This window comes from Mytilus galloprovincialis, chromosome 8, assembly GCF_965363235.1.
Source record: "Mytilus galloprovincialis chromosome 8, xbMytGall1.hap1.1, whole genome shotgun sequence".
Classification (NCBI taxonomy): Eukaryota; Metazoa; Mollusca; class Bivalvia; order Mytilida; family Mytilidae; genus Mytilus; species Mytilus galloprovincialis.
The window spans coordinates 55,054,310-55,078,066 of NC_134845.1; the positions used below are offsets into that span (position 1 = coordinate 55,054,310).

General features: G+C 32.7%; 1 long non-coding RNA gene across 1 annotated transcript; it reads right to left on the reverse strand.

The window, feature by feature from the left end:
• Positions 1 to 1,481: 1,481 nt before the first annotated feature.
• Positions 1,482 to 3,213, reverse strand: LOC143043391 (uncharacterized). Its single transcript, XR_012968361.1, has 2 exons — positions 3,000 to 3,213; positions 1,482 to 1,966 (listed from the first exon to the last, which is right to left on the reverse strand). It is a non-coding gene; the product is annotated as an uncharacterized LOC143043391 (long non-coding RNA).
• Positions 3,214 to 23,757: the final 20,544 nt, after the last annotated feature.

The window sequence follows — 23,757 nt, forward strand, 5'->3', positions numbered from 1 at the left end:
ATACACCTGTCTCGGAGACATGATGTCACAGTGTGACATGTATATTCGGCTTGAATTATCCGATGGTCAGGTAAATCACAACCAGTTAAAATGAGTTTTATTTGACACCTGGTACACACGAAGTAGATACACCACAGGTGTACACACTCCTTCCGAAAATATTATTTACAAATTATAAAATTAAATAATGTGTAGTAAAAAAAACTTAATTTGTTTGATAAATATCGTTTATCATGATCGACTTTGTCTTATATTTATAATTTGTATAGATCATTAAAAAATGATTACTTTCTGGGTTCATTATTAATTTGGCTTGTATTGGGTTGATTTTTTATGATTGTCTGTAAATTGTTTTCTAATTGTGTTTTTCGAAATATTATGAGCTTGCATTCAGTTGTTTTTACGATTGTCGGTAAATTTATGGTTTCTCCTTTTCACGGATTGTGTATTTAGTTAGGACTTACATTTAATAGAAAATTGCAATATAAGTCTCACTTTTGACCTCGAATATAAAGGGATTAACCATATTGTAAGCGTAATGTACATGTTTCTTTTTTTATTTACTTTTAGACTAGTTAAAATCTCCTTTTAAATTTGAAACAGACATGGACATGTGTGAATAGTTAAACAACATTTTGACTTGATTGTTAGTTAAAACCCTTTTTTTTTTTTACTTTATACAAACTGCACGAAAATGTGTCTTCCTTTGTTGTTGATCAGGCTGATTTTATTGATGCTTGCTTAACGTCCAGTGGCAAATATTTCATTTTTTTTTTGTTGTTGATCAGGTTGATTTAATTGATGGTTGCTTAACGTCCAGTGACAAATATTTCATATTTTTTTTACATATTGATGTGCGAGTGTATGACGTTCATTTTTTTCTGAACAGTATATGCAATATAATGTCTAACTCTCCACAAGAAACCAAATGATACAGACATCAACATTTTAAGGTGACCAAAAGGCTCTAAGCAATGCGTAAAATTCATATTGCACTGTCAACTATACAAGGTCTATTTAAGAAAAAGGTTTAACACATCAAACAAGAAAACTCACCGTCTTATTTATGAACAAAATAAGAAAAAAAATCCAAATATGATATATACAGCAACACACCAGTGAACTACAGGCTCCTTACTTTGGGAAAGCACATGCATAATAAAGGCATGATAATAGATGTAACCATAATCACAAGCGTACAATTTCATGTTCTTGTTTCTTGTTTTTTCCCCCACAGTAATCATATTAATAAAACCTATAAACAAATTAATGTGGTGTGTGTGGCGTTTGATTAAATCAAATTACATCTGTAAAAAACCACCTACATACATCCCAGTATTCTGAAATGAAAAGGACCAGCCAGACTGAGAATCAGAACATGTACATGTATTTATGTATACAATATATCTAGAATATCCGACACTACACATTATTCCATCCTTTTTCAGTAACTAAACCAAAATGTGAGAGAACAAAAACAATTCCAGGTATAAATAATATTTTTATTATCAATCATTTATTCATAATGTTACTGCATGTCAATGATAACTGAGAGTTTTATGATCATTTCCCTGCAACTGATCTGGTACAGTTCAACTATGCAAATTTCGGTATCTGTACAGCTAAGGATATATACATGTATCAGCGATGGTAACTTGTAATAAATTGCATACAGTGAAAGGGAGATGGCAAGATTCTTCATCTTTATTGTGTGTCTCATTCACTGCAAATATCTCAATTTCTTGTGCAATCAGTTGCTCTGTGCCTTTCACTGGTGCTAGAAAAAGAAACAGCATGACAATCAAATTTAAGCGTTCATATTTTTTCATTCTCTTTCCATCTTCAGTGTGGATTGAAACTGGAACAGATGTCTCTTCCATACTGGTACCAACAGCTGTTCATGGTCGAGGATTACTCTCTTTTTAACTCCATTTGTTAATTTCTACATCTTTTCCTCTTTGGCATTCTAAATTAAAAAAAAAGATGGAGTTGAATAGACAATTTGTCTTACTTGTAAACTTTACTTCCTACATGTATGTCATACAACATTCTGCCGGTTTTTATTATGCTTAATCAGAGACATATATTGTATTATATGTCTCTGGCTAAATCTATTTTAAATTTCATTTTGTCATGTATGGACCTTTCAAGCTTGCTTTAGGTACACATTTTTGATATGTTTGTCAATTGTTAAACGTGGTACCGTGAACATACAATGTAAGTTGCTGACATCAACGTTAACTTTATTTAGTCTCTGCTTCTGCATATTTTTCTCATGAGGGTCTAGAAGGGGTTTACAAAAGCATAAAGGACTGAAAGTCACAGGACATAAAGTCACAAATTTAGTAGAACAAAAAGTCACAAGACAAAAAAATCCCCAATAATCTTTTGATAATTGTTTGTATATATAAGAGAAATATCTTTAAAACTTATATTCATATTAAAGTTACGAAATGTGTTATTATATTTGAAAAATGAAGATTTATTAAATTTTGATAATGTCTCTGATAATACAAAAGAAAGACTTATTGGCACCATGAAGCCATTTAAGTGCCAAACCAGTTTGACATTTTGTTTTTTGTAACAATTGTTTGATCATCTTTGATATGTTGTGATAATTTTTGTAAATTTCTAAGTTTTATGAAAAAAAGGTAGTTCTCGCATAGCTGGATTTGAGTATTAATGTGAAAAATAAATAAATCACCTTTGATCGTATTTTATGAAAACACTATTTGATCAAAATAAACGAAAATAGTATCATTTTAACGGGATAACAATCGGGAGTAGAATAACACTATAAAATTGGATATATTATCGTAAATTTCTAAGTTTTATGAAAATAAAATGGTGGGCCACACCGGTTCTACAGCATTGAAAGAGGGGAAGCTGAATGGACCGAATTTAAATAGGTCTGCATTGGATTATTATCATCATCTCAGCACATTATAGGATAAACAAATCGGTGGAACTAGTTAGATGTATCTATTGAATATACTTACATGTTTTAGCTGTGAAAGCAATTGACATAAACGAGAAAAAAAATCTGTAAGCGTATCGTCTCTCTTTACAACAATGGCGGAATTTTCTCATCTCGATCCTCCTTCATCCCAGGTCACATCATAATCCCAAGCACTTCCGGTGGCCAAGTGATTTCATTGGCCGTTATATAGACTCTACTACGAGTTGCCAATCTCTTGTATTATATGTCTCTGATTCAATATAATTAACGTCTACATCTTTGTCCCGAGACAAAACTATTTATATAGTTATAAAAATATCATTATACCCTAATTTTTCAATTGCCGTTAGCAGTAGTAATGCAACTATATTTCTACTATTACTTTTGTGTCGGTTATTGTATAGAAATGTATATACTATGCAAATAAGAGCGCGGGGCTATGCCACAAGCTCTTATTTTCATAGTATATACCTTTCTATACAATATCCAATTTAGCACATATTTACAACTTGAGTAATCCTGTAATTAGTCTATTGATATGTTTTGGCTGACTAGCTGTAGCTCATTTACATAGTTTTGAAAATCTACTCACTATTATCATTGTAAGATACTGACTTCAGAATGAAAATATTGAAGTTGCTGGTGTAAGTATGTTTATGTATCATATGGTGTAGATATATTTGTATAAAGCTGTGTTTTACTATACATGATAAATTTCAAAACATATAGATAGTTTGCAGTGGCAGATTCCAAAAGAGGGGGTTGGAAAACGCTTATTTGGTGGGGGGGGGAGATCAATGCTTTGAATAATAACATACAGTTGAACCCCTCCCCTGTATTTTTGGTTGAAACCCCCTTAAAAAATGGATGGATCTGCCCCTGGTATGTACCCATAGGTAGTTTAGTGAATAGTTTACATGCATGAACTATCTGTCACTGAACATTAAGCAACCAATAACTAATTCATTCATGACGAAATATATCGAAGGTTATGGTTCACTCTATTTTGTGTACAAAGGAATTACATGGAAGATAACATAAATGATTACAAGTTTAGATGGCATTGTACTCTAATCAAGTTATAATGAACTACAATGTATAGTTGTTCCTCTTTATTTAATTGAAAGAAACTTTAATTGTCAAACACATTTTTTGATCCAAAGATTAAATAGTGGGATGTTTAAAAATTAATTTGAAAACTAATTACAAACTATTTTGTTTAATTTGGAACACAACATTTTTCAAAATAGCCAGTAGCAATTTGTATTTCAATATCTTGGTTACGATACAATGAAATCCTACCCTTGTGGTCATTCAAGCGTAGTTTCTAAGTACACGAAAAAGTATGTACTATGAAAGTTAGAAGATAAATTCAAGTAATTTGATTGGACGAAAAGTTGTAAGTATGTGCTAATAACTTATACTTGTACTGAGATCTTAAAACAACTCACTTTTACCTCTTTTCACTTACCTTAATTAAATTTAATTTAATCATGAAATTATTTCACAATTATAATTTTTGAAATTACTCCTGGTTTTCTTTCATATGTTTCATGATATTTATTTTTTAAAAAGAATGATATTTACTTGAATATATCAGGATATGATTTTTTTTAAAACGATAAATCTTTTATTGCACATTTCTCTGCTGTTAAATAAATTACTCGACTCACGGCATTAAGCCGGATATCCCTGTGAATTTGTTACTGTTTAACCAGATATTTTATACAGTAAATTTATATTTATATATATATGAATTATGATTAGTTATTACAAATACAATACATTGATTTTAACAATTTGTCAATTTAGTTTTGTGGAGGTCATCATAATTTACCGTTAATACGGAAGTTGTACTATTCATTGTCCGATGTTGGTTATAATTTAATCAGTGACCCTTAACATTGATCAAAATAATCCCGTGAAAATCGAGATGATCGAATAATTGAAGGCTAACACGTGGAATGATTTCAAGAGCAAAGGACCTCAACTGAGTATTTCTAAAGGTGAGTTTTGTTATATTTCCATTGAGTTATGATAAATTGATCAAGAAGGAATCTTTTTTATCCTGAAATATTAGATATTTTCCGGTAATTAGACAGTAGACAGTACGGGGTCAAAAATCATGTTCTATAGGTAAACATTGACCATTCGCACATTTAAACATCTTAAAATAAAACATTTGTTAGGCGTATTAAATTATAATCCTGGTACCTTTGATAACAATTTACACCACTGGGTCGATGCCACTGCTGGTGTACGTTTCGTCCCCAATGGTATCACCAGCCCAGTAGTCAGCACTTCGGTGTTGACATGAATATCAATTAATATATGGTCATTTTTATAAATTTTCTGTTTACAAAACTTTGAATTTTTCGAAAAACTAAGGATTTTCTTACGCCCAGGAGTAGATTACCTTAGCCGTATTTGGCACAACTTTTCTTCAATTTTTGGGTCCTCAATGCTCTTCAACTTTGTATTTGTTTGACTTTTTAACTGTTTTGATCTGAGCGTCACTGATGAGTCGTATGTAGACGAAACGCGCGTCTGGCGTATTAAATTATAAACTTGGTACCTTTGATAACTATTTACACCACTGGGGCGATGCCACTGCTGGTGTACGTTTCGTCCCCAATGGTATTACCAGCCCAGTAGTCAGCACTTCGGTGTTGAAATGAATATCAATTATATGGTCATTTTTATAAATTATCTGTTTACAAAACATCTTCATGCCTTATATATCATGTACTGTAGTACGCCGCTAGATTAAAACTGACGTGGAAAGGTAACACATGCCCACCGAAAGCTCTTTTTTTGAGAGACCAGGTGGTCGTGTGGTCTAGCGGGACGGCTGCAGTGCAGGCGATTTGGTGTCACGATATCACAGTAGCATGGGTTCGAATCCCGGCGAGGGAAGAACCAAAAATTTGCGAAAGCAAATTTACAGATCTAACATTGTTGGGTTGATGTTTAGACGAGTTATATATATATATATATATATATATATATATATATATATATATATATATAGTAATACATAAGAATGATCATGCGCAATAATTAGGATATTATTTTCAATGACAATCTGTGAAATATTTTTCCATTTGAATTCATTTTTTTTTAACAATTGAGCTTTAATTCAAATACACTATTATTATTACATAGTATTTGTAAAGATAACGTTTTTTTAATAACTATTTAATAGTTTAACTACCAAGATAGAATTTCACGGCAAAGGAAAAAATATCCTAGGGAAATATTTTCCTCCTGATAAAAAAATAACAACAACTACTGTGACATTTTTTTTGGCGGATCAAATTTCACCCAGATATATTGCTTTACAAGTTAGCTTGTATTTGTTGTTTACAATCAATTCCAAGTTTATATTTATTATTAGTATCTACAGTGGTCACTGATATACTATACATCAGTGATAACTGTGGATACTAAACTAGGACTTGATAGTTAATAGCAAATAAAAGTTATTTCTGGTATATTTAAGAAAATAGGAGCTTGACTTTAATGTGCTTTTACCCCGGGTTGGCCCTTGATGCTAAATATTTATCACGAGCGACAGCGAGGGGTAAATATCAGAATAAAGGACCAACCCGTTTAAAAATTAATATAAATTCAAGCCCCTATGAATTATTTCTATTCTAATAAGACAGAGACAGCAATTTTTTTGGATCGATGCGCTCTATGTGAACTGAAATGTTTATTGTTCCCGTAACTGAACATACAATTTAAATAATGACGTAAAAGACACACAAAGAAATTTGTTTACCTGACATTCTTAAACGATATACAATAACATACTAAAACAGATTTGAAGGAATTTAATTGACTTTCTTACTTTCATGTAAAAAAGAAATGGACAACATGTTTAACCCCGCCGCATTTTTGCGCCTGTCCCAAGTCATAGGCCTCTGGCCTTTGTTAGACTTTTATTATTTTAATTTTAGTTTCTTGTGTACAATTTGGAAATTAGTATGGCGTTCATTATTACTTTACTAGTATATATTTTTGTTTAGGGTCCAGCTGAAGGACGCTTCCGGGTGCTGGAATTTCTCGCTACATTGAAGACCTGTTGGTGACCGTCTACTGTTGTTTTTTTCCATGGTCGGGTTGTTGTCTCTTTGACACATTCCTGATTTCCATTCTCAATTTTATCTTATGATTATTCAAATTCTTACCATTGTTTGTTTATGTTTTCATGTTTTGACGACTTTGAGTTTCCCATTTGCGCATTTTCATGTAAAATCCTCACATAATTACATCATCTGTCAATGATGTCATTTGCATCATCTAACGTGAGATAAATCATTCGTAAAAAGCATACAACGTGTGAGTAGGATTTGAACAGCCTAAAACAAATGATGACGTTGCCTTTCAGCTGACATATGAATATATTTGAATTTTATAACGGTGTGTATATATACTCAATAGTTTGGAGAACGTCATATTTGAATTACGGTCATATGATTCAGAAAAACGCAAGAATAAAAAAAAAATGTCCTGCCCCTGTTACTTGTGTTTAAACCTGGATATTTAAGTTAGTAACAGGTGTGCCTGCTGCCGTAGGCGATTTCTGTTTCTAATCAAAGACTCAATGATTGACCTAGACTTAAAGTTAGTGTAGGTTTGGAAACTTCAAACATGTTTAACCCCACAAAATTCTGAGGGAGCTTGTTGTTCACCACCTTACATTTACATTCGACGATTCAATTTGCTAGACAGATTTATGGTGGAACACAACACTACATGAATATAACTATGTAAAAAAAGCTGAACGTTTTCAAATGTTTCCAAATGGTGAAGTTGAAATCATCTCTTCGTAAATTTTACGGACGCCATCACGAGTTGGTTGACCGTTATGGAATAACCGTTTCAGAAATGCAATCGGATATGTTCCTTACGTCGTAACTACAATCCCCTTCCCTTTCACAAATGTGACCTACCGAATAAGACTTTTTACCGGATTTGATATCTCATTAGCAACACGACGGGTGCCACATGTGGAGCAGGATCTGCTTGCCCTTCCGGAGCACCTGAGAATAACACTAGTTTTTGGTGAGGTTCGTGTTGTTTATTCTATAGTTTTCTATGTTGTGTCGTGTGTACTATTGTTTGTCTGTTTGTCCTTTTCAATTGGCCATGGCGTTGTCAGTTTATTTTCGATTAATGAAATTGACTGTCATTCTGGTATCTTTCGTCCCTCTTTTAATGACATTTTATTGTTAAGGAAATATGAAGCTTCTCAATGATCAAAATTAATGTTTCTCGAACTGCTATATAAAAAAAGCTTTATGGAAGGCTAAAGAAGTGATCATATAGCACAGGTCTACAAAATGGCAGATTTAAGTAGAATGTATACTGACAGAGCTAAAAACTTTGGTGCAGCAAAAAATGGAGGTGCTCACAGCACACGACTCAAAAATTGACTCTTTGCCAATTACCTAGATCTACAGGCCTATAAAGAATGACGAAACAATTTACTAGCATTTCCTGGTGATGTTGGACCTGCCCTGGGTAATCATGCGATGATTTCAGATATACAAGGCAGTTAAAATAATTTGTAAAGATTAAATCGAAGTATCGACACACTTTGATAACAAGTTTGAAAAAAAACCTGTCAACAGAGATCAGTTCAATGGACTATCATATCAATTTAATTGACATAAAATTCATGAGTATCTAGTTATCTAGAAAATAAGCTAAAGCAACATAAAATACAATGTCTGTTTCAATATTAATTTTAATATTTTCATTTATAATACATGTACATATATACAAGATATATAATTATATATTTACTTAAAATAAATTCCTGACATTACAAATGTACAATAGAATAGCTAATCATCAGGATGTATTTGTAATAATCAGAATTTTAAAAATGTAGAATATACATGTGCATACTATAATGCTTAAGATTAATCATATGCCAACAAAACAGAAAATTGTCTTGAGGGCGAATTTCAAAGGCTCATGCATACATGTAGTTATCATAATGACTTTATGATGTCCATAAATGATTATTGCACTTATTGTCGTGTACCTGTTCTCGTACTCGTATTAAGGTTTAATCGATATTCAAAACATTTTGAAAAAAAAGTATGAAGCAACATGCTATATTGTATTCTGTTAAGAATTGCAATTCTAAAGATAATATTGGGTATCTATTGATCAACTTAAACTTTTGTTAAAACTGCAAAACATTGAAATTATTACAAAATGTAATGAGGAAAGAAATTAAAACTCAAATTTCAAATAAATCGCAGGGTTAACTTCTAAATTTTAGAAGGACATAATATAAATATATATTGTAGATTATTTACAATATTTGTTAAACAATACATAGAAATTAAAGAAACATGTTCATTCATAATATAAATGTATTTATATTTTTGGTAGATGATTCCACGCTTGAAAAAAAATGTGTATTTATGATGTTTAAGGAAATATAAATGTAAATTGCTTAAAGTTGCAAGTTATGAAAGGGAGGATGAATTCATACATTGTTTTTAGAAAAAAATAATAGCTCAAACAGCATTGTACAGTACCATGAATAAACTCATCATAGATACCATGATTTAATGTTGTATTTACGCCAGACGCACGTTGCGTCTACAAAAAACTCATCAGTGACGTTGGGATTAAACTTGACAAGAAGCAAATAGTGGATTGAATACATATCAAAGACCAAATGAGATAGATGTTACATGTTGTAACATACGGTCAATGTACAATCTCGTCAATATACAATATCTGATTCAATAATCACAATTTTTATAAATAAAGTTACATATCCGGATAAGTGTCAAACTGTTATTTTCAAATTTGATTTAACAACTTTATAAGAGAAAAAAGGCGAAGGATACAAATTGCCATTCAAACTCATATAGGCAAGTCGAAAATAAACTGCCAATGCCATGGCTATATACAAAAGAAAAAAGACAACAGACAACAGTCAACAGACAAACAGCAGTATCACATTTATGTGACAATGAAGAGGTTTCCAAACAGGGTAAAAATGCAATCACCAAAATCACCAAAATCAGTGTGAAACCGCATTAACCTACCAACGACTACAAAAAATGGATATGAAAGAACTGGTGTAAAATGTTTTATTCTTAGATTTGCATGTTCAAATATGGCATATATGTGGTGATTTGAAGTTAAAATGCTAGAAAATCAGCAATTTAGGTTTATAAACTGCATAACACTAAAAAAGGCAATTTTGATGCTAAATGATCAGTACGATTTTCCTACCTCATGTTTAAAAAATAAGTTTAATATTTATTCATTAATCTAATTGAAAACTGTTTGTTTGTTGGATGCATTAAGCTCCTTAACTACGCGTCTTTTCAGAATTCGCCGCTCCACTATTTCGCATAGTTTCGAGAATGACGTAATAAAGAGATTCCGATGTAATCACCAAAATCAGTGTGAAACCGCATTAACTTACCAACGAATACAAAAGTTGGATATGAAAGAACTGATGTAAAATGTTTGTGTTGTCGATACGCAGAAATGACTCAATGCGTCCGATGCAATATTTTTACATTTCATAACAATTTAAGGTTAATTGATTATTCTTTCGAGCCTATATTGTCAAAGCCAATGAGTTACTGATACTGATTTATTTCCGGAGTAGATCAGAGGTTGATGAATGGTAAGGATCGTTATACTGTTTGATATTTGTGACGGTTCATGTTATCTATTTAAATAACTATGAAAATCCTGGGAGGACAATATGAAAATAAAAATTCAAATACTTTTATATAGAAACGAACAAGAATAACAGAATATTGCCAAAATAAGTGTTTTCATTGAGAAGGACAAGCAACTATGTATAACTAAACATATATAAACATAAATATATATAGATCGTTTATATTCCTAACATCACTGAAGAGACATTAATTGTCGAAATCCGGATATGGCGTACACATGTTTGCATCTCATTTTTGCGGTATACTGTCTTTTCCACAAGTTTATTGCTTTCTGTTTGGTATTATATTAATAAAAAGATCCATTTTGTTACATCACGTGATCCGTTTATTTGTCAATCGTCAATAGTAGTCAGCAGGGTTTAAAAACATCCGTTGTTGACCTGTTAGTCAAATGCGTTTTGTTTGAATATACTTATTCACTTATCCCCTTTTTTTGTCTTTTGGAAAATGTTGTTTGTGTTTGATTTAGACCCTGCTACCAAGAAATTTGTTTTGCATGCACAGGTATACAAAATGCGGTTTTTTATCCAACGCAATCATAGGTTTGAACGTTGTTTTCAATTTAGACTTGTATATATGAGATATGTATATACAACTCGTCTAAACATCAACCCAACAATGTTAGATCTGTAAATTTGCTTTCGCAAATTTTTAGTTCTTCCCTCGCCAGGATTCGAACCCATGCTACTGTGATATCGTGACACCAAATCGCCTGCACTGCAGTCGTCCCGCTAGACCACAAGACCACCTGGGCTCTCAAAAAAAAGAGCTTTCGGTGGCCATATGTTACCTTTCCACGTCAGTTTTTATCTAGCGGCGTACTACAGTACATGATATATAAGGCATGAAGATGTTATTGTTACAGATCAGCTAAATTATCTATAGTAAAGGATCCTACAAATTAATGTAAGATACAGTCACAGAAAATAATTATATTTATAAGTACGTCTGAGTCAGTGACAACCCTACAACAGATGTATCCATCGGATCGCCATCAATGATGGTGATACTTGGCTGTGTACATAATGTAAATACAACTCGTCTAAACATCAACCCAACAATGTTAGATCTGTAAATTTGCTTTCGCAAATTTTTGGTTCTTCCCTCGCCGGGATTCGAACCCATGCTACTGTGATATCATGACACCAAATCGCCTGTACTGCAGTCGTCCCGCTAGACCACACGACCACCTGGGCTCTCAAAAAAAGAGCTTTCGGTGGACATATGTTACCTTTCCATGTCAGTTTTAATCTAGCGGCGTACTACAGTACATGATATATAAGGCATGAAGATGTTATTGTTACAGATCAGCTGAATTATCTATAGTAAAGGATCATACAAATTAATGTAAGATACAGTCACAGAAAATAATTATATTTATAAGTACGTCTGAGTCAGTGACAACCCTACAACAGATGTATCCATCGGATCGCCATCAATGATGGTGATACATGGCTGTGTACATAATGTAAATACAACTCGTCTAAACATCAACCCAACAATGTTAGATCTGTAAATTTGCTTTCGCAAATTTTTGGTTCATCCCTCGCCGGGATTCGAACCCATGCTACTGTGATATCGTGACACCAAATCGCCTGTACTGCAGTCGTCCCGCTAGACCACACGACCACCTGGGCTCTCAAAAAAAGAGCTTACGGTGGCCATATGTTACCTTTCTACGTCAGTTTTAATCTAGCGGCGTACTACAGTACATGATATATAAGGCATGAAGATGTTATTGTTACAGATCAGCTAAATTATCTATAGTAAAGGATCCTACAAATTAATATAAGATACAGTCACAGAAAATAATTATATTTATAAGTACGTCTGAGTCAGTGACAACCCTACAACAGATGTATCCATTGGATCGCCATCAATGATGGTGATACATGGCTGTGTACATAATGTATATACAACTCGTCTAAACATCAACCCAACAATGTTAGATCTGTAAATTTGCTTTCGCAAATTTTTGGTTCTTCCCTCGCCGGGATTCGAACCCATGCTACTGTGATATCAATCAAATTCAAGTTCAACTTATCAACGATAATCTCTCGTGCGCAAAATTCACATCGGATTTATTTATATTTTTTCGTTTGGGCTTGTAATATATTTACCTTCGGGTTAAAATGATCCGTTCATCCTATTTCGACTCTTCAAAATTCTATCCTAAGTTGAGATAAATTATATGGCTTTCCAAATACTTTCGATTCCTAACACCACTGACGAGACATTATTTGTCAAAATCCCGATATGGTGTACAAATGTTTGCCCCTGAGGTTTGCGGTATACCATATTTATCATGTTAATCGCAAATTTATTGTTTCCTGTTTGGTATTAAATTTTTAATAAAGATCCATTTTGTTATATCTTGTGATCCGTTTATTTGGCAATCGTCAATGGTAGTCAGCATGGTTTATAAAGAACATCCATTGTTCGAGATGTCAGACAAATGCGTTTCGTTTAAATATACTTTTTGACTTTTTTTTGGGGAAAATTTTGTTTGTACTGTATTTAGACCCCTCTACCAAGAAATTTGTTTTGCATGCACACGTATACAATTTTTTATCCAACGCAATCATAGGTTTGAAAATTGTTTTCAATTTAGACTTGTATATATGATATATGTATATATATTCAATCACATTCAAGTTCAACTTATCAACGATAATCTCTCGTGCGCAAAATTCACATCGGATTGCATAAACGCGTATCTTGCTGATTCTATGTCTCCTAAAAGTTGATAACATATCCCGAGGATGTTATAATAAATGCCTGCCCATATATGGGATGCTTTTACAAAATGTTCTTCAATAGTCAATCGCAGGTTTTGGAGAAAATTCCAGCATTGCCTCTCATCATTAAGACGATAATAACAAAAGAAACGAAGGAAAAGAGCATACATTACTGATGGTATAAATGTTCCGCCCGTTTTTACTTCGTCTTTTAATTCATCCGGTATTAACATTGAGTTTGGATTAAAAATTACCTCATCACATAACAAAAACCTAAACATTTGAACAATAGGCATCTTTCTAAATAAGTGTAAATTGAACAATTCATAATGAACATATGAAAAATTTGTCCATTTGTGAAATTTTTCTGGTGAATATTTTAATAGAGAATACTCAACTATGTAAAGAGCTGTATAGTACTGTTTTGTTCTATAGAAAAGCGAAGCTAACAACAGCCATCCGCAAACAGCGTCATGACGTGTACTTAGTAGCAAAGTACGTATATATGTACTAGTTTTTTTATAAGTAGATTTGTTACCGGATATGTCATCCAATGGTGGTAATTCGACGCATTTTGAACTTAGTTTGGAAATATAGAACTTGAACAGGTGTTTAATTTTAGAATTTGTAATGGACATTATCCTGTGTATTCCTTTTTCCAAAATCAATGTATCAGTAAAAGGTAGAATATCTGCTATAGCAATAGTTGAACACAATATCTCTCTTATGCTGTGGATGTATAAACAACTTGGCATCGTGCTAATGTTAAATGCTAATTCATTAAAACTCGAAATTTGGTCTGAAAAAAATATACATTGCCAACCATAACTGTTAAACAAATTTAACTTATTCAAAAGTAGTCTCTGTGCGTGTCCTTTAATCTTATTTGCAAATAAATTATTTTCAGGAATGAAAAAATGCGGACACACCGAGTATTTAACACAATATATAAGCCTCCTGAAACATGTCATAAAACAAGATATCAGTTTTTCAGCTTTCCATTTAGATGTAGATAATTCTTCAGATACCCAAAACATAACTGTTTTCATAAAATATGAACAAATCACATCTTTACAATCTAAGTCTAAAGCAATAACATCTTTTAGAAGAATTTTCAATAGAACATAACATAGTAATTGTGTGTGAGTAAATGTATATATTAAAAGTTTTTCGCCAACGGAAAAAGATATTCGCCATTCTAAGTCTTCGTTTGAAGATCCTTTTACACCTACTGGTACAAAGATAATTCCGTGTTTTATGATAGCCTGCTTAACACGGTATCCTGGCCATGCGTTATTTGATCGAGTTATCCATTGTTTTGCTGGTGTTATCCACGATTTACTAAGTAAGCAGTGCACAACGTCTAAAAACCCATCTTCGTCGGTTAAACATGGTCCATGAACAGTAGAAAAACGGCTGTTTGCAAATTGTTGTTTAAATGAAGAGTTGGAAAGAAAATATTGACTTCCTATCTCTTCACAGTCGTCAACGATCTTCGGTCTAAAAGAACAAGGCATCAGCCGTAACTGTGCGAAACCTGGCTGGGTGTCTTTTGTTTCCATTTTAAAACATATTCTATTATAATCAAAATGAATGCTTGTGTCTTCACAAACATCAATAAATCGAATAACCTTCATTATATCTATATCACTTCCTCGCATCTGAAGACCTTCTCCAAAACTTCCACTAGTGATGTATCTCGCATTCTTGGTGGTTTTCATCTCGTCTCTAACCATGTTCATCATTCTGATGGTTTTGACATGCTCCTCTGTTCCAACAATGTTTTGGCATATATATCTGTACAATGCTACTGATTCACTGTTTGTGACTGTTTCTGGAAAACAATTTTAAATTTGATAGAAGTTTGAAAACAAATAAAAGTAGATCAATGTGCTAGTCAGACACAAATTCTTTTAAAATATTGTTAAGTTTACAATGGAAGATTAATATACTTGAGAAGTTATTAGAAAGCTACAATATACTATCATTTCGTAAATGGACTTAGGCAATGTGTTTTAAAACTTGACAAAATATGCACTATAATCAGAACCACTGTGTATAAATAATAATAATAATGTGATTATGTTTCATTCAAGGAACACATCACTGCAATCAAGTTTATTGTCTGAGGCAATAATATAATTTGACAATATTCTGTACTGTATTTTGTATGTAACTACTTAAAATTTTTCTTATTGCTACTGTATGTCTGGTCACGTTTTCGTTAGATCCGGTAAAACACAAAACATGCAATTGTCAGCAGCCATATTTTCGTTATGTTTTCAAAATAAAACTAAAGAATGGGCCTATATTTCACTTCCTTGCACCTTTTTATCCCACAGAGGGAAAGACAAAGAGAGTTGAGGTGGTACTATATTTAAGTTGATACTTCAAAATTACATGTTAGAATTAATTTACACAAATTAATATAAGATTTGGGGAAAATGAGGATGGATCGGCCAATCCCTCTAATAGATAAGCAGTCCATATAAGGTTTGAAGGAAAGTATGATTTAACATGGACCACTATTTTTTTTATATTTGTTTGTTTGTTTGAAAATAAATGAGACATCAACTGTTGTCTTAGTTCATTTTAGTTTTTGCACTGGTCCGTTATAAATTGTGACCGTTCCCTACTTGGGAGAAAGATTCTTTTTTTCTAGACAGATATCTTTTATCAAAACTAAGTTAAAGTTCTTTATATTTGTATAAATCAAAACAGTTTCAAAGTATTTCTACAGCTATCGTAAATTAAACAAAAGGATATAATGCGGTAAACCAATGTACACATTCAATGCACAGGTACTCGTGGACAGGAGACCTTTGGGTGCCCCTGAGTGGGAGTATCCCGAATGACCCCCCCCCTTTTCCATGTAGTTTAAATTTTATTTATTTTTCATTAAACGTTTATTTCAATTTGTTTTTACTTGTAATATATGTCAAAGTTACTGACAAATAGCATTTGAGATTTTTGTCGGTCAACTGATGTGTAGGTAGAGAGGAGTTAAGTCACTCTGATTTTGTTTACCTGAGGTACCAATTAGTAATAACCTCAAAAGTAAAATTAATAAACGATCCTACCTTTCATGTCATTGATTTCTTTCCTTTAAATAATGAATTTTCTTTTTAGGTATACATATATTTATCAAATCGGACCACAAATAGTCCCGACATTCATTGTTTTAATCGCACGATACACAATTTGTATCGACATTTTGATATGTTCAAAGCAGGAATGACGAAAGTGATGACGAACTGATATCTGGAGAGGAATCAGTACAGCAACGACAACTCCGGTTATTCTTCCGAGGACTTCTGAATTGCACTGAAATAAATAAAAAAGACAGAAAGTACGGGAAAGCAGAAAGTAAACAAATAAAAAAACCTACAGAAATTGAATAAGTACAGGAAAGTTTAAAGTTAACTAATCATGGATGAAGAGCAGAATGTAGCCTTAGATAAAGCCACGAGTGGTCATAATTCAGTTATATCTGGGGAGGCAGGAACTGGGAAAACATTTTTAGTAAAGAAATTGGTACTCTATATGAGATTTTAAGCAACTGACAAATGTCAGCATTGTTTATTCAACCGCAGCAACTCATTACGGAGACATAAGGGCACAGAGATTTTAAGCAACTGACAAATGTCAGCATTGTTTGTTCAACTGCAGCAACTCATTACGGAGACATAAGGGCACAAACCTTACATAAATGAGCAGAGTAGAGGACGGTAGAAAATTTTATGAAGAAATAATTCATTTTGTTAAATCATGAGAGGTTTATTGTTGCAAACACAATATTGAAACTGTTGAAACATTAATCATAGACGAATCATCTATGATCAGTGATAAAATTTTCAATCAGGTTCAAGCTTTACCTAAAATTATTAGAAATTCAACAGACTTATTTGGAAATATACAAGTTATTTTGGTTGGGGAATTTTTTCCAACTTCCACCAGTTTCAAATGAGCTGTATCATGTGAATGGAGATCCTGGCAATCAGTATTTACTGTACCAAGGTTTCATACATATTTTTCGCATAAAATTAACTTATATATTACAACATGTAAATAAAGGCAACAGTAGTATACCGCTGTTCAAAACTCATAAATCCATGGACAAAAAACAAAATCGGGGCAACAAACCAAAACCGAGGGAAACGCATTAAATATAAGAGGAGAACAACGACACAACACCGAAACGCAACAGCACACAGAAACGGACCAAGCAACAGACAATACACCACGAGAATAACAAATATAACATCAAAACCAAATACATAAATATGGGATAGACAAGTACCGTGCCACGTCTTATCTCAAAAATAAGAGAAAACAGAAACGACTCAACGTTAAAATGCAACACACACACAGAAACGAACAATATTATAACAATGACCATCTTCCTGACTTAGTACAGGGCACTTTTAAAGGGGAATAAAAGTGGTGGGTTGAACCTGGTTTTAAGGCATGCCAAACCTCGCACTTTAATGGCACAGTTAAATATATTAACATTGAAATGAAAACAAAATATTACAGAACTACAATACAAATAAAAAGCAGAACATATTAGACAAAGAAAAGCATGATTAATAGATAACAAAAAGCATCAGGTTATGTATTATACATCAAAAGCCTTATCAAATGTATAAATGAACTTTAAATGAGGCAGTGTAGCTTTCTTGAAATGACTTCATACGCCATTACAGAATGACCGATTACATAAATGTGTTCACTTTTTTGCAAAAACTTATGATGTAGATGTATTTAATTACAATAAAATACAGTCACTACAAGGAGATCACAAAGTGTATGCGTCTCAAGATGAGGGTTCAAAACAAAATCTACAAATAAAGAAGTCTCATTTTTAAGGTTGTGACGAATTTCATTATGCGATTTTTATCTTTTATTAATTATTTGCTAATTATTCATATATTCTAATTCATGAAAGGCAGCTCACTATCTTATTTTTATTGTTTATGAAGGTATGTATAATTTGCATCCTGATTGGCGCCAGGTAAATATCATGTGACATGGTTTTTCATACAAGTAAAATGGCTAGGCAGAGCACACCTAGATTTTGATGTGAACAGACGTTTTGTATGCTTCAGTTCTTATATTTGGTGAATCTTAGAATTTTCAATTCAGAACTTGGAGATTCACATGACAATATAATTAATTAGCTCAGGTAAGAACATTTATTTATATTTTTGAAGGTGTTATCATTTACTTGTCATTCTGACATATCGAACAGACCCGGAGATTATTAACTTACGTGGCGGTCGATTTATGGTTTGAAATCTTGTTTTTCATTTGCTCATAAATTTACTTGGGATTCAATTATTTGTTTCAGGGGTTGGTCCATGCAATGTTAATGCTCAGTTTTGGAGTGGCAACGTGTAAATGGTCAGACAACGTACGTTCCATTTTTTGACACAAATCTTCCCAAATACCAGTTGTGAGGTTTAGTTTAACGTATCATACGACGGCCAATATTTATATTTTTATGATATGTTGCAGAAATTACGTATTTACGTTTATAGAAGCTGTGGTTAGTTTCACCCGAAGTTGGTGTTTGATTTCCCGGAAGTGGCATATCAATTTAAAAGTAATGCAATTCGTGAAATATTTAATGCCCAATATATAGTGAGCCATACATCTTATTGATGTTACAAGTGTATATAAGTCAATATAAAATAATGAAAAGTTTGGTGAAGTGAAGTTTAGAATAATACATCTGAAGTATCAACGTCCTAGATCTTGACCGCAAATGAGTGTATGGTAGCAGATGTTATGAGACATTTTCCTGGATTAGTTTCAATTTATACCCACTAACATTTAAGTTTTGTTTTAGTAAATGTTTTTTTCTTTCTTGTGTTTCTATGAATGTTGGCCAACTGACAGTCCGATTATCCTACGTCTTTACAATGGTGGCAGCGATGGAATTGTCACAGGTTCATTTGTTATGGAGGTATAACCAGACACTGTTGATTTATTTTTGTAAATTTATTTCTGATAGACTAACTCTGAGATATTTGTATATGACGTCCGAAAAGTTGCCATAGTGGATGGCAGACTTGATTGATAAAGCTGAAACTGCCTCTACGTGTAAAAGTTTGTATAGAGAGATGCAAGCTGTAGAAAGAGATGAGAGAGCAGCTAAACGAGATATAAGAAAAGCAGAGATGGTCAATAGTTATAGACTGAGAGAGTTGGAGTTGAGAGAGAAAGAGTTGGTAACAGGAGGTAAAAGGATTTTTAAAACGTCAGAGTCTATTCAGACTAAGTCACCTAAATTTTCAAGGTCAAGATCCAGATGTAATTTTGAAATCTTTTGAAAAACTTGTTACAATTCATAAAAATGAAAAGAGTGAAGGGACACTCAGACTTATTCCCCTTCTTTGTGGTAAAGCTCTTGAGGCATATTCCATGTTGAGTGATGAGGATAGTAGGTTATATGACAAGATTAAGACAGCTTTGTTGGTCCGGTATGAGTTAACTTCTGAGGCTTATCGGGGTAAAGAATTCGACTCATTTTGCTGGGGAGTCTTTCAAGGAATTTTCTGTTCGGTAAGAAGGTTATTTAATGCATTGGTGTGCCAGCAAAAAAGAACATCAGCTAAAGTAAAAAGGAAAAAAAGAGGAAAAGGGTGAAAGGACAGAAAAAGAAAACAACAGATGACTATTATGAAAAATGTATAGTTTGATATTAAGCATATTGTGAGGGAGAAGACTTGATCTGTTGCGATTTATGTTCCCTCTGGTATCACAGAAACTGTGTTCAGATTCAGGATGACAATAAATGGAAAAGTCTGACAGACGAAGATCAACAATTTTACTGTCCCCTGTGCCAATAATACAAGGTAAGATAACATTATGTATTAACTCAGACAAAAATATGAAATTAATTTGTTGAATACAAATTTCATGTTATGATCTTAATTTTGTTAAACATTTTACAAATCAAGTACATGAATAACAACATACCTTTGTGGATGGGCAGTATAAGTATTGTTTCTACATTTCTTCAAGTCCACCAGTTTTGGATACAGATGCTTGACCAAGTATAACAGAGTTTATAGAATGACAGTATTCTAAGTATGTTGGGTTGCTGTTGGCAACATTATGTAAGGTCCTCTGCTGGCACAAAAAGTTTTCAATCACATTACTATTAATCTTTATCTTGTTACGGATAATTGAAACATTTGACGTTTTCAGCTTGTAAAAACAAAGCTCCTCAAAACTTAGTACAGCAGATATCCTGTCTTGTTTGGTTTGATATCAATCATTTTCTATGGTTGCATTATTTTTTCTCTAATTTTTGTACTATTTAAACATTTCCTGAGCGGTGTGAGAAAAATATTTCTCCTCACTAGTGAAAAATCTGTACTCGGCAAATGATTAGTCGATATTTGATTATGACGTTTAAATGTTTTGTTTTCTCATTTTCCTGAATTTTCCTATTGTGACGTAATGAAAAGAGGCGACAATGCCTGATGACGTCGCATATAAAGAACACAAGTTTCTGAAAATCTTTGAAAAAGAACGATAAAAAACATTAGAGGAGCATATTCCGACACTATAACTCGTGTATTATGATATTTCTCCACTCTCGACAGTTGAATTTTATTATTAAAAAAGCTCGGCAAGCCTGGCGCTTTAAATAATAAAATTTAACTGTCTCGAGTGGAGAAATATCGTAATACACTTGTTGCAGTGTAAGAATCTATACTTACAATATTTTCCCGATAACAAACCAATCCATTGCTTCAAGATTTTCTTTCAGTTGGTCATCAATTATATTAGTTATAGGCATTAAATCCCTGTAGTTTTTTAATAAGCACACTTGTAATTGTTTAATTGTTAATGTTCCACCATCCGTTAGACTATTTATGTACAGCTCCATTAAGTAAAGCATATCACAATTTAAAACATCTTCAGCCAAATATTTTTTTATTTTCGCTTCAGATATTAAAAAAAAATGTTTATGTGTTAATTTGTGGTAGACAGGAAAGCATGCGAAGAAATGTCCTATAAATAGGCTTGTTTGAAATGCCTCCACTCATATATATTTTCCCCAAGCGCTAAATGTCTTTCACTATGAGCTTCTGTACAGCTTTTCAATATATTGTTTCGAACTTTTTTAATAACATGAGAAATATCCATGATGAAAAATAACTATAAATGTGTTTAAATGAACAAGTTACAGGACTCATAGAACTAAACTTTTGCAACACATCTCTGTTGGACTGTGCTCCATCAGTACTTATACATTGAATTTGAAAGCATATTGGCAGATTCCCAAAGTAATAGATAGAGTTCATGACCTGATGCTGAAAGTGTGCGAAGGGAAATGTTAATCCTGAAAACCCTAAAAACACATCAGTTGTAGTGCATGCGTTGCAAGAGTCTGTTGCTTTTTATTTGCTGCCATCTGATTAAAAACTTAAGATTCTGTTAACATTTAAACACTCAGCTAAACCTATTAATTGTATATAACATCCTTTTTTTTTAAATGTAAATCAGCTTGAATGGACATTTCATCAGATATAAGACCCCCCTCATATCCCTCTGTATAAATATTAAATATTTTAAAGTTTGGCCTCATTTTACATCTTATGCAGCATTTCCTTGTTAATACCTGCTTACCGGTGAATGCGAGTTTTTATACCGCTGTAAAAGTTCCTGAGAAGGAATTACCAAGAACTTACGTTTTCTCAAATCAGTATACCCACGGGGCTCCTACACCATAAGAATAAGCACAACTGTACTATATCTCTACCCCATCTTCTTCCAATGGGGTGTCGTTCAAGTGCCAATTTTGGGATATAAGAAAAGTTTTCATCTTGTCCGAACAGTCAGGAAAAATGTTATTTGATATTGTTGACATGTCATTATTGTCTGATTCACATATCATTCGTCATTATCATATGTAGAATTTTTATTCAAAATACATTCATTGCTATTGATATCAACTGAATTGGGTTCATTTGCACAATATTGCTCTGACTTGACATTATTTTCAGGTTTCAATTTTGGTTGGGTTTTTTTTTCTTGCAGAAGGAACAAAGTTTTAAATTTCAAAATGCTAGAACAGGATCCTGAACGAAAAGAAATACCAATGGAATTTTCATCACCTACTTTCGGTACAAGCTTTTCAAAAATAGTAAATTTCGTTTCAGATTCATCTATCTTCTCATCACCTCTGCAGTAATTAATTTGACGAACAATAGCAAAAAATTGTGGCAATGGCGTACACTGCATTTATACCAAGACTTTCTGGTTTAATGGTTTTTCCTCTATGAAGCAATTTCTAGCTTTTTTTCAAAGTTATTTCAATAAGAACTTTGCTACTATTTATAATATCACTAGTGAAATGGCCTAGTGTTTAAGCATCTGTTAGGTTTGATCGTCTGACAAAATTACTAGGGACAATACTGCATATTTTCCAGAAAGAAATTGTAGTCTTTATTTTATGTCTCTACTTGATTCCATAATATCTGTATTGTTTTGTCCAATCGACCTTGTTGGGGATTTTTTTCTCTCATAAAATTACCCACAGCTAGGCCAGTTACTGGAGCCTTAAGTTTTGACATTATGTCAAGTAAGTCAACATATTCAGTGTCTGTGGTTACTTCCAAACTTTCAATCAACCAATTAAAAAATGAATCTGTTCCTGTTAGGCTCATAATAATATTTGACTATACCTTTTTCTGGTTCATAAAAACCCGCTTAAATTTTACCGTACTATTTTAAGTCATGCTTTGTCTCTTTTGTTTATATCAGTGCAATTCGGAAGATTTCGGAAGTCCTCGGAAGTAAGACCGGATTTGTTGTTGCTGCGCCAATTACGAGCCAGATGTCAGTTCTTCATCACGTCCGTCATTTCTGCTTCGAACATTTCAAAATGTCGATACAATTTGTGAATCGTTCGATTAAATAATGAATTAGTGGACTATTTGTTATGGAACGCCACAGTTGGTTTATGTGGAACTCTGGTATTACTTTATGTTTTTATTATTACTTAATGATATTTTCTCTTTACTTAATATGGTTTTGACATAACGTAATGATGTTTAATATACCTCAATATGGAATAGTCATTACTTAATGATATTTCGATATTACACGATATCGTTTCGTATTGACTTGATATAGGTTTGTCATTACTCAATATGGTTTTGTCATTAGTCAATCTGGTTTTAACAATACTTGATGTGTATGTGACTTAACGTAATGTAGTTGATTTATTACATGATGTTGTTTTGTTATTTCGTAATAATTACATTAGATGTATGTCATATCATAATACGTTATTCTGATTGGT